Source organism: Melanostigma gelatinosum (genome assembly GCF_949748355.1).
Source record: "Melanostigma gelatinosum genome assembly, chromosome: 14".
In the NCBI taxonomy this organism is placed as follows: domain Eukaryota; kingdom Metazoa; phylum Chordata; class Actinopteri; order Perciformes; family Zoarcidae; genus Melanostigma; species Melanostigma gelatinosum.
The window spans coordinates 3419076-3429930 of record NC_136647.1 but is presented as its reverse complement, the minus strand read 5'-3'; positions in this window follow the sequence as shown (position 1 = coordinate 3429930).

The window sequence follows — 10855 nt, the reverse complement described above, 5'->3', positions numbered from 1 at the left end:
TAGAAGTCTATGAGAAAATGACTCTACTTCTCTCTTGATTTATTTCCTCAATAAACATTGTAAACATGAGTTTATGTCTCAATCTCTAGTTTCAAGTCTTCTTCAATACAGCATGATGTTCATTTAGTACATTATGGTCCATTTAGAGTCACACAGACCATAAAGCAGGGGATGCTTTAGGGCGGGGCTACTGTGATTGACAGATGAAATCCATCTGTCATTCCCCATCCATGGGCCCCTTTCCCCCAGGGAGAGTGCAAGGCTTTAAAGCACATTATATTTTGTGGCTAAATGATGGAATAACGACTTCATGCTCCGCCATGTGAAAGGAAAGGTTAAAGGAAAGGCGAGTGCGCTTTCTCTATGAGCCCCAGAATGCAGAAGATCCGGGTATTTTCTAACTTTTTTGGGGGTAAGAGAGGGTTGCCATGAACGGAAAACTTGTCACAAGCATCAAAATGAAGAGCCGAACACATTCTCAAACACCGATCTCCTGCTTGAAAAGTCCTGTGTTCGTTTTTTTCACACTAATGCTAAGCAGTGTGTTACATTTTTTCAAGATACCTCCACATTGCAGCTACAAGAGGTTTACTGTGAAGAATAAATGAGAAAGTACTGGAAGTCACAACAGAGAATTAAAAAAGCGTTCATCCTCCGGCTCTCTGCGATGTTGTTAAATGAGCCCAAACAGCCTCATCTGAAGCAGGGTCGGCTGTAAGGAGAGTCGTGCAGGTCAAAGAAAACATCCCGACAAAGTTCTCTTTTTCTCTTCAGCAAACTGGCAACAGAAATGGAAAGACTCAAAGAGAGGACTTCTGCTCACTGGTTTGCCTAAAGAGAAGTAGGGGAAAGCTCAACGAGGCCATTTTTTCAGTCTCTTTTGATTTTAGTCTCATGTTTTAAAAATAACATTTAAAGTGTTTTTATCCATTTTCTCAAGGTTGAGAGACGAATCCTCAAGCGAGAACTTGAGTCGTGATTCATGCCAGTGGTAGCAGAATTTCACACGTGCTTTTAAAGTCTCCGAATTAAAGGAAGAATCCACCCTCAGATCATCTGACTTGCACGATTTCCCACATTTCCCAGAATGTTTGGATAGAATGGGCCCGAGATTTCAACAAAGCATCGAAAAACCGAGCAGAAGAGCATCAGATTTGTACGCGAAACAAACCCAAAGCATGCAGCTTTCATCTCCACCTGTCACATGTCTTTGGCTGCATTGCTTTCAGGTCTTTCAGAGACGCTGTGGGTGGGAACGTGTTTGTCTCTGCACCTTCTTTGATGGATTTCTGCCTGTACATTCGTTGGACATCAGAGGAAAACATTTTTTTTCCCATTATGCTTGAGTTGATTCCAAAACCTCTGCCGCTGATGTTTCCGATTGTTGAAAATGTTTTTGATACTCAACAATACTTTGAAACTCAACAGAAGTTGCCCTGAAAGTACAGACATAAAAATTGGATCTGAGATGAAAAACAAAAATCAAACAGGAATATTACCTACAAAACGTATTTGATCATATTTCCTTTAATTCATTATTTTTGGGGGTCAAGGGTCGGAGTCCCCCGTTGAAATACCCTTAAAAGTACTCATATTGAGTACGGCGACTTATTCATTGAAGAAGAGCAGGTTTTGAGTGACCTGCCCTTCTCAAGATATTTTCCATGTTTCTGCTTCTCTGACTGTGTCAGAGAGTTTCAGGTTTCTGCTCTGCTTCTTCTGATGGTCATCAGTTCAGGTGGTCAGCTCTGCCGGCAGAGGGAGCGAGACTGACCTCTTGAGGTGCAGAGTGGAAACGAATGTGAACGAAGGCCCTGAGCAGACACGGTGAGCTCCACCACATCGAGGCAGGCGGAGGGGTGAGGGGAGGCTGCTGCTGTTTGTGTGGAAGAACAAGCAGCAGCAGCTCTGCTAGTAATCCCTGCTGACGTTTAAAGTTGCTCTCTGGTTATCGAAGTGCAACTCACTGAAAAGAAAACACTTTATTTGTCTTCAGTGCGGGCAAAACTCTCCAAAAAGTATTCGTTTTCTTTAGATGCATCATGATTTCTAGAAAGTAAAAATGAATGTCCTGTCTAAGCTCAACATATGAATTGTTGTTAAAATGGTCAAACTAACGAGCATCTTTCAGCTCGAAGGGAACAAAACAACCCTCTTATTATTCCAAAATCAGAAAGCACATTATTCATCGTACCAGACTTTGAAAAATGATTTGGTTCCATCTGGGTTTGATCACCAAATCTTCTCAATACTTTACAGATTGTGCTCATGAAGGGACTTGTAGCATATGAAAGAGAAAACCCTGAGGATTTATGGGTCGTTTTACTGCGGCTGGAACACAAATGTATGACATACTCACACATCATCTTTACTCTGACTCCTGTCACATGAAAACACATCGACGCCAGAGGAGTTATGGCTCCGGGCTGTTTGTGAAAACCTGGTTTATACTTTTTATGCAGACTATGATTGACTGAGTGGGTTTTATGATCCAAGTCAAGGACCCTCAAAAGCCACTTAAAACACTTCCACAACTTTTGCACATGGTTGACGACAAAAGTCGTCAGGGGTTCCCTAGTTTTTGAATATAATATTTAGAGATTCACGACTTTCATGTGACTCAACGCTGAACCATGAACTGGTTTTTGTTGCGGTGAGAAACATTTTTTTAAAGTCTCAGAATTCCTCAGAGAAAGTGAAGTGAAATGATTGAACTGCTGCTGCGCAGCCATATCGCAAGAGAGGACAGACCAGACTCCAAACAGTATCTACGTACTTCAAACAACTGTCAGAGACTAAATAACAGAACCGGAGTGACTGTCGAGTGGCTAAAAAGCAGAGAATGTGCAGAATATTCTTCATTCCTTTCACTGCAGGGACTGCAAAGCATTCGATGTGCTCGTGAGAAAGCTGTCTGAGCCACTGTGCCGGGTCGGCCCGGCTGGATGTAGGAGAAGCACAGGCCTTGTAATCTCTTCACTGCGACTCGCTTCTTGTGCGCGACACCGGGGGCGGGGGGGTTAATTACATTAATCCAAAACAAATACACGTTTGGCAGCCCTTGAAAGGCTGTGGGAAATGGTTGGAGATTGAACCGACTCTTGAGTTCCCCCAAAACCTCAAGCTTTGATGGTTTGTACTTGACTCAGAGACTGAGATCAGAGAATGGATATCCAACTGGAACTGAGCTGCTCCTCTCTCTCTCTCTCTCTCTCTCTCTCTCTCTCTCTCTCTCTCTCTGTCTCTCTCTCTCTCTCTGTCTCTCTCTCTGTCTCTCTCTCTCTCTCTCTCTCTCTCTCTCTCTGTCTCTCTCTTCCTCTCAGTATTTTCCTTAAGTTGTGTTGTCATTGTGTACACAAACTGGCATTTAAAGATGAATGAATAAAAATGAATATATTTTTGGTATTAGGACCTTTTTGAAGGGTTGCACAACAGTTAAAGGTGCAAGATGTTTGCACAGTGAACATCAATATCTCTCTCTCTCTCTCTCTCTCTCTCTCTCTCTCTCTCCCTCTCTGTTTCTGTCTTCTTCTCAGTATTTTCCTTCCATCTCTTTCTTTTATTACTTCCTTTTTCCTTTTCTCTTTCAGTTTGAATCTATTTCTCTCTGGCCGTGCTCCTTCCGTCTTTATTCTACAAAACATATGGAAAAAATTCAGCTAAATGAAATAGAATTGTCTTTTTCTTACTTTTCAGCTCCTTAAAGTGGCAATCAGAAAGATGGTCATCCTCATAAAGGCCTGTTAAGTCACAATCTCTCACCAAAAGAGGTTAGGCTCAATGCTTATGGCCCAGTAATGAAAGCACTGCAATATTTATGTGTTTGCAGTGTTACAAACTATGTCTGTGGCAGTCTATGACTGCTAAAGTCTGAGAACAATACCATCGATTTAACATTCACATTTGTGGTTATCAGTGAAATGTCTCTCTACGGTGCAAAAGTGTTCAACTTTCATTTCATTTCAACCTGGGATTAAAATCAATATATATGTTTGGATTTTATATAAAGAACCCAAATATAATAGTCAAAATTGGTGAAGTGACATGAATTGTTTTTGTTTTCAGAAATTCAGAAAAAATGTTGAAAAGTGGTGTGTGCATATTCACCCGGTTTAATATGAAACTCCAAAATAAGATCTGGTGCGACCAATAATCTTAGTAAGTCACATAATTGGGTAAGTACAGTCCACCTGTGCTAAGTGTCACATGATCCGTCACAAAAAACATTTCAGTGACAATTGCATGAATGGAAACAACCAGCATGGCTGCTGTTAGCACTCACAGCTGTCAGACGAGCAGCTTGTGGAACCCGCAATGTGTGCATGCAGGCAGACAGGCGGGTCGAATCAAATGATCGGACGGGCTTCATACAGTCCTGCGACAGACACAGATTACCTGATTTTTCATTTAATTTTGTCAGAGCATTTGATTCATTGATTGCTGTGCAAAATTTCAACAAAAATGTAGAAAAATGTTTGCTTTTAAAGAAGATGACCAACCCTGCTTTAAGCAGCCTCACAGAGCTGCTAGCATGCTTCTACATTCAAAAAACAATACGTTATGTTATTCCTCGCTTACACAACTCATTGTCAGGCCTTTGTCTTTGGGGTTGCTGTTTGTTTTTGTCTCACTGTGGCAGCAAACAATCACGCTGACTCGCCCGATGTTCACAGCCAACAAACCCTGTAATGAAAAAGGACGAGAGCCAAACCCAAAGCTTCAGATCCTGTAAGCCATCGTTGTGACATACTTTCACTCCACCAGACAATGAGGGTGAGAAATAGATGTGAATGACTCTTCTCACAGTATATCATCCAGCGCTCATATGACCAATCTTGGGAACAAACACCGTCCTCCCGGTCCCTGTTGTTATATAGAGTGTACTCCAAGGTGTCCGGTGGTGATGGTGATTGATAGTGATGGCACACTGGAAGTGCTGCACAAGCTGATTTGTTCTGGTTTTCCTGATTGGGAAGATTACAGGGCTCTCTTTGCGATGGCGACAAATGCGTCACCACACGCGTCTCCACATGGCTCTGTCTCCCGGTCGTGATAAACACACGCGGAAAAGAACAGTCGGAAACATTTCTTGGCTTCCGGTGGGATTCGGCAGACACGGCACTCATTCGGATGTCGTGGTGAAGTATAGCTGTTTCACATATTTGCGTTAAACCTTCATTTGGGGGTTTTGGTGGTGTAGCTGCCCTGTTTTGTGATTGAGAAAATGTATTTGTCTGGGAAGAGTAACTGAGGTTTGAGGTTGCGTCATCTGACATAAAGTCAGTGGGATCAAGGGAGAGCAGAGCTGCTGTTTCCTCTTTGACTGAGCTGAACGATGATAATGTGCTTCACTACAGCTAGCGAAGCCGGATGGAATGGAGACTCTCCATCATTCGCCATCATGTCTAATTTAAGTTGAGCTGTGATATGAACTCGGTTTATAACTCCTTGTATCGATATATTTAAAAAAAAGAAAATTGTAGTTTTGATGTGAGGCTAAATTAGGCATTTAGAGAACTTCTTAAATTGAACTTACTGGTTCATTTAAAAACACACAAAAAAACACACAAAAAGTGTAAAAACAGTAATCTTGCCAATGCCAGTTTATATTCCCACACGTTTAAATCTTTACATTAGTTTGGAAATGAGATGATATTACATTGGGGGAACTGAGTGTGTAATCTTTAAATGTAAACTCATAAAACTCCCTCTTTAGTCTGGCGTTTATGGCGCTTCTTGTTGCATTTGACTTTCTCGGCGATCACTCACTTTGAACGGTAAATTGGATCACAGAACACATCGTCATGTTTATTTTGTCAGAGCCTTGAATCAAAGTAATTTGATTGACTTCAATCAGTTGCACATCAACAGAAAGTTTGATAAAAGATCCACAGATGATTTCATGTTGTCACCGTGTAACGACTGAACAGTGGACAGACGTCTGAAAACAAACCATGTTTGTGTTTTGTTTTATGGAGAACTGTTTGGTACAGAAAGACATGGACACAGTCCCAGAGACAATACTCTGAGTCTGTCTCTTTGTGTGTACATGATCGATGTAGAGTGTGTGCGTGGACACGTGTCTGTGCCTCGTGTGTGCGGTTGTCTGTACGGTAGCTTGAAGTGGGTCTGGCATTTAGGTTTAACCGTCAGCATCTCAACGAGCAGCGTTTGTTTACGCCCAGACAGCAGTTCTGTCTGATTCCATCACATCTCTGTCAGTTGAAAGCGCTCTTCACATCTACAGTAGCTGCTATGTGAAGACACTGAGGCGTGTCTCTTAAGGAGACACAGAATTACACAACCGGTGAAAGATCAGGCCCCCCCCCCCCCAATGGAAAACGTCTTTTTACCACTTCAGTAGCACAAACTGTAACTCCTCTCAGGTAGCTGTGGTCTGTCGATGGAACGAATTTGAAGAAGAAGTAAAGTAGAAGATATACGTTCAAGTCGATATAACTTTTATCTTTTTGTTTTCTATTTCATTTTCCGACCAGTTCACTAATCTTTCTGACTGGAAGTCTTTTGACTCCATAAATGTAGAGAGTTCAGTGAAGTCATTTAATTACATTTCTAGAGTAACGTGATTAGCATATGAGCCAATCAAACCTCTCCAGAGACCCTTTTCTTATCGTCTGAAGAAAGCATGCGTGATGGAAAATGTGTGTCTTAAATATATGTGAAGATAAGTCATGATTTTTTCTTTTCATAATAATGGAAACAATGCAAACCACAATGAAGGTTCATATTGAATTCAGTCCCCTGGACACACATGTTTCAGTGAAGTCACTCCCGAACTCTGCTGCAAACTGACTCCATCAGCAGCCACAACGATACATCTACTCATGTCACGAGAAGAAACACTTTAAACTAAAAACAAGTTGATTTATTAAGTTCAAGAGTGTGATTTAACAATAGTTGATTCAATTCATTGAACTCGTTTTCTGAATTTAATTCAGTTGGATTTGAATTTTTAAAACTTCTTCACTCAGGCAGCAGGGAAAGATACAAAATAAATGGAACCAGCTGAAAATCATTCACAGCGAAATCCTCCTATAACAATACAAACACATTTATTATTTCACATTTGCAACCAAATTGCTACCAAATCTATCCAAGGCTGGCAACATATACATATACAGTTTTGGTGAATTTTCTGATGTGAAATCCATGTCAGGATCAAAAAGCACACCAAGGCTACCGGCTCGGGGCTCCTCGTACAGCGCCAGGTTTTTTTCAGTTGGTGCACAGCTTCTCTCCCCAAAGCCTTTGCTCCAGTAATTCACCTCAGCGACTTTAACATTTGAGCAAAATACCAAAGAGCAACAGCAAGAAGTTAAAGTTGTTTTAATTGACATTTATAAATTGAAACACAAACCAAATAACATCCTCCTCCTAATTCAGCAGAAATAAAGTGTTGAGATCAATAAGTAACAAACAAAAGAACATCTCAGTATAAAGAAGTATTTTTGTCTTCAAAATTCACGTCAGTAGTTTGAGTCAAACGAAGTTGCCTGGATTTTTTTAATGGCACCAATTGCAGAGTAGAGTACAAGTTCCCATAAGAACCGAAAAGTTTCAGTTGTGGCGTCATTATCAGAGAACTGCCAGACATCTGAGGGGTGAACAGTAATCTCACTCAACAATTCACTTCATTCTGTGAGTTTGTTAATTGCTTGAGGCTTTGTGTTGATGTGCGGTAAAATGTATGCATGTTTCATTTCATGGGAAATCTGTCGTTTTTCCTCGAAGTACAGAAGAGTTTTTACACGGTTCATTTCCCAAACTTTGAATGTCTACATTTTGGTACTTTTTGGAATTCCCCCAGGGATTTTCGGATAGATATGATCCTGGCCTTCGGTGCGATCGTCTCTTAACCAGGCACAGGTGAAATCTAGAAAAACTACAAACAAAACGAACCACAGCCCCTACCTGCCAGGTAGCAACGTGGTACTCATGAAATTCAATTTGCTCGGCTGCTCCCCGCCTGCGTCTCGGGGCTTTTTCATACAGTAGAAGGCACAAGGCACACAGAGATACCACACCATCCTTTACCTCCTTTGATGTTGGCGAGGCACCCGAGGGGGGGGGGGGGGGAATATGGAGAATTGGGTGATTACAGGGTCCTGTATTCAGTACACACATTGCTGCAGTGTGCAGCGAGGCGCTGTATTGCAGGAGGCTCGGCGTGGCAGTTTGATAGTTTGTGGTGAAAGTGCTGGCAGGGCCACAGCTTTCCCCTCTCTGACAAGTCTATGGTTTCATATTCACAGACTCTCAATATGAGCTGCTCTTGATCAATGTGGCAAAGATATCGGCTTCACTTGGACTCATTTGGAGTCTTGTGTGTGAACACTTTTATCCAAAATGCCTTGAACAACCATGGGTGGTTCCCAGACCCCCCCCCCCCCCATCCCCCATAGCAGAGCTCTGTCATTACTTTCCAGGGGGTTTGTCGTTATAGGTGCCATCTTTATGAGTGACTACAAAGCACAACTCTGACAGTGTCTGATTATATCATAAGTGAAGTCCACATTTAGTTTAGAACAGAAGCGTACAAACTGTAAATTCAAGATGAAAGAAATGATATCGATGTTCAGTCAATTTACGATATTTTTATTTTAGTAAAGCGTGAAGTTGTGTTCTTGCAAAATGCTTGAAATTGCTATTTAATTGGTAGAGTGCAGATCTTCCCCAGGTGTGTCTGCAACGACCACTGCTGTGTGTGATTGAATGAATACAACCCACAATTGGCCACCCCCCCCGTCTAGACACTCGCAAGGCGTCGTAAAACTTCCTTCAAACTTCACTCAAAACAAATGCAGGTAGTTTTCTCGAAGTCATTGTCTAAGACATTTCATACAAGCTTGCCAATCACAAAATTAAACTCACCAAACTGTCTGCGTAGCAGCGACTGAGTGTCGGCGATGTGCTGGTAGTTTCGTTAGCTATTAGCTATTAGCTGTTAGCCAAACACACCGTCCGAAACACTAACGGTGAGCAAACTGTTTCCCCTCCGCTGTGTCTCAGAGTAGCGGCTGGCGGTCGGCGATGCACTCAGCTGTTTTATCACTAGCAGCCCCTAGCAGCCATTGGCTAGTTAAGAGTAGTGAGTGAGGAGTCAGCAGGCGGTCAGTGGCAGTATAAAACAGGCAAACAGAGGTGTTTTGTGAATGTGTAAATCACTGCAACCATGAAAGATTCTTGAGCATGCAGCCATAACCAGCCACCCAACATATTGTGCAGTTTGTTGCAACAGAAAGCGAGATCAGCCGTGGACAGACACGGAGGCGCACGCTCACTTACGGACACACTCGACCGATCGCATGATCCTCCTAGCGGAGATAGTAATAACAGTAATAAATTGATCTATAAGTGCATATTGCACTGTTCTTACAGCTGTGGGTTTACTCTACATATCATCCCTATTGGGCAACACTGCTCTCACAGAGCAACTGTGTGGCATTTAAAAGTCAATCAATGCACTGAGCACGATTGGGCAATGCTGCAACATCACCTCAGTTTCCACAGAACAAGGTGGCAGGTGTCTGCTCGAGCGGCGTGGCAGTGATTATCAGCACATCTCTGTCAGAGGCAGATACCGAGAAAACGACTGTTAACCAGCTTACGCTACGTTTCCTTGGACGCCATGAATGAGAGATAGAGATCGCTGCATCTGCTATACATACAACGCGGCACACACAAGCGCTTCATCTCTCACTCTCTCAGACACACGCACGCACACACACACACACACACACACACACACACACACACACACACACACACACACACACACACACACACACACACACACACACACACAGTGAGAGTGAGTCACTCCTCCAGAGCAGCGCTCCGACCACAGTTGAGCCTTGACATTTTCTCATGCCTCCAATCTATTTACCAAAGTTCAGACAGGAAGGAACGCATCTCTCACTTTTCCAACCATGTCAACCACTTATAAACAGAGATTCTGATCAAAACTAAACATGACAAGCCGATACATGAATATTTAGGTTGTATTAAGTCAAACCCACAACGACAAACTGCTTGTTTCCAACTTGTGTTCCACTTTTGAGGTGAACCTTTGGAATTGAGCAACCACCTGACTTTAAGCCTGGTACGAGGAGAACAGTGCCTCACTGGTTCTACTCTCAACGATGAGAGGAGGAGGAAACACCGAAAGACAACAGATCGTTATTGTTCGGCGACACACATTCACGTTGTTTCTGTTTCCAGATATTACATCACTGGAGGACAAGTTGTGGTTGGTTATCTACACAGAGCAGAGACGGATCAGCACATTGTTATCAGCTGTACAGTTGAATGACCGTCTGTCTGCTTTGTTTTGATAAATAAAAACACAGTAAACTATGAAGAAACGTGTATGTGCTGTATTAAACCGATATTAATCCATTATGTTCAGGCGGCGGTCTCACAACTGGAGATTTTATTTCTCCTGACCGACACAAATATTTCTTGGTGAAAACCAAAGAGCTCTGCAGATTTCCTTTTGATATTTTTGGACTCTGCCCAACGACCAAATGAGTGATTTTATTTGATCCTTTTGGACCTGTCATCCCTCTTTCACCGTTCCATTTCATGGCAGCAGAAGTCCCTTCCAAATTTGAGGGAGTGGAAACTTCGGACCATTAAACCTTCTGCAAAAAAAGAAAACCCTTCTAAAAACATGCTGAATGTTGCATTTGATCGGGCGGAGACGAAGGTAAAGAGGTTACTGGTTTCGGACTGTTGGAACGCAGGAGTGTCCAGTGACCAGCCGGGTTATGGACTTCCACTCTGGGCTGGAAAAAGCATGCAGTGAAGCCACTGACTCATAAGAGAGGGGTTT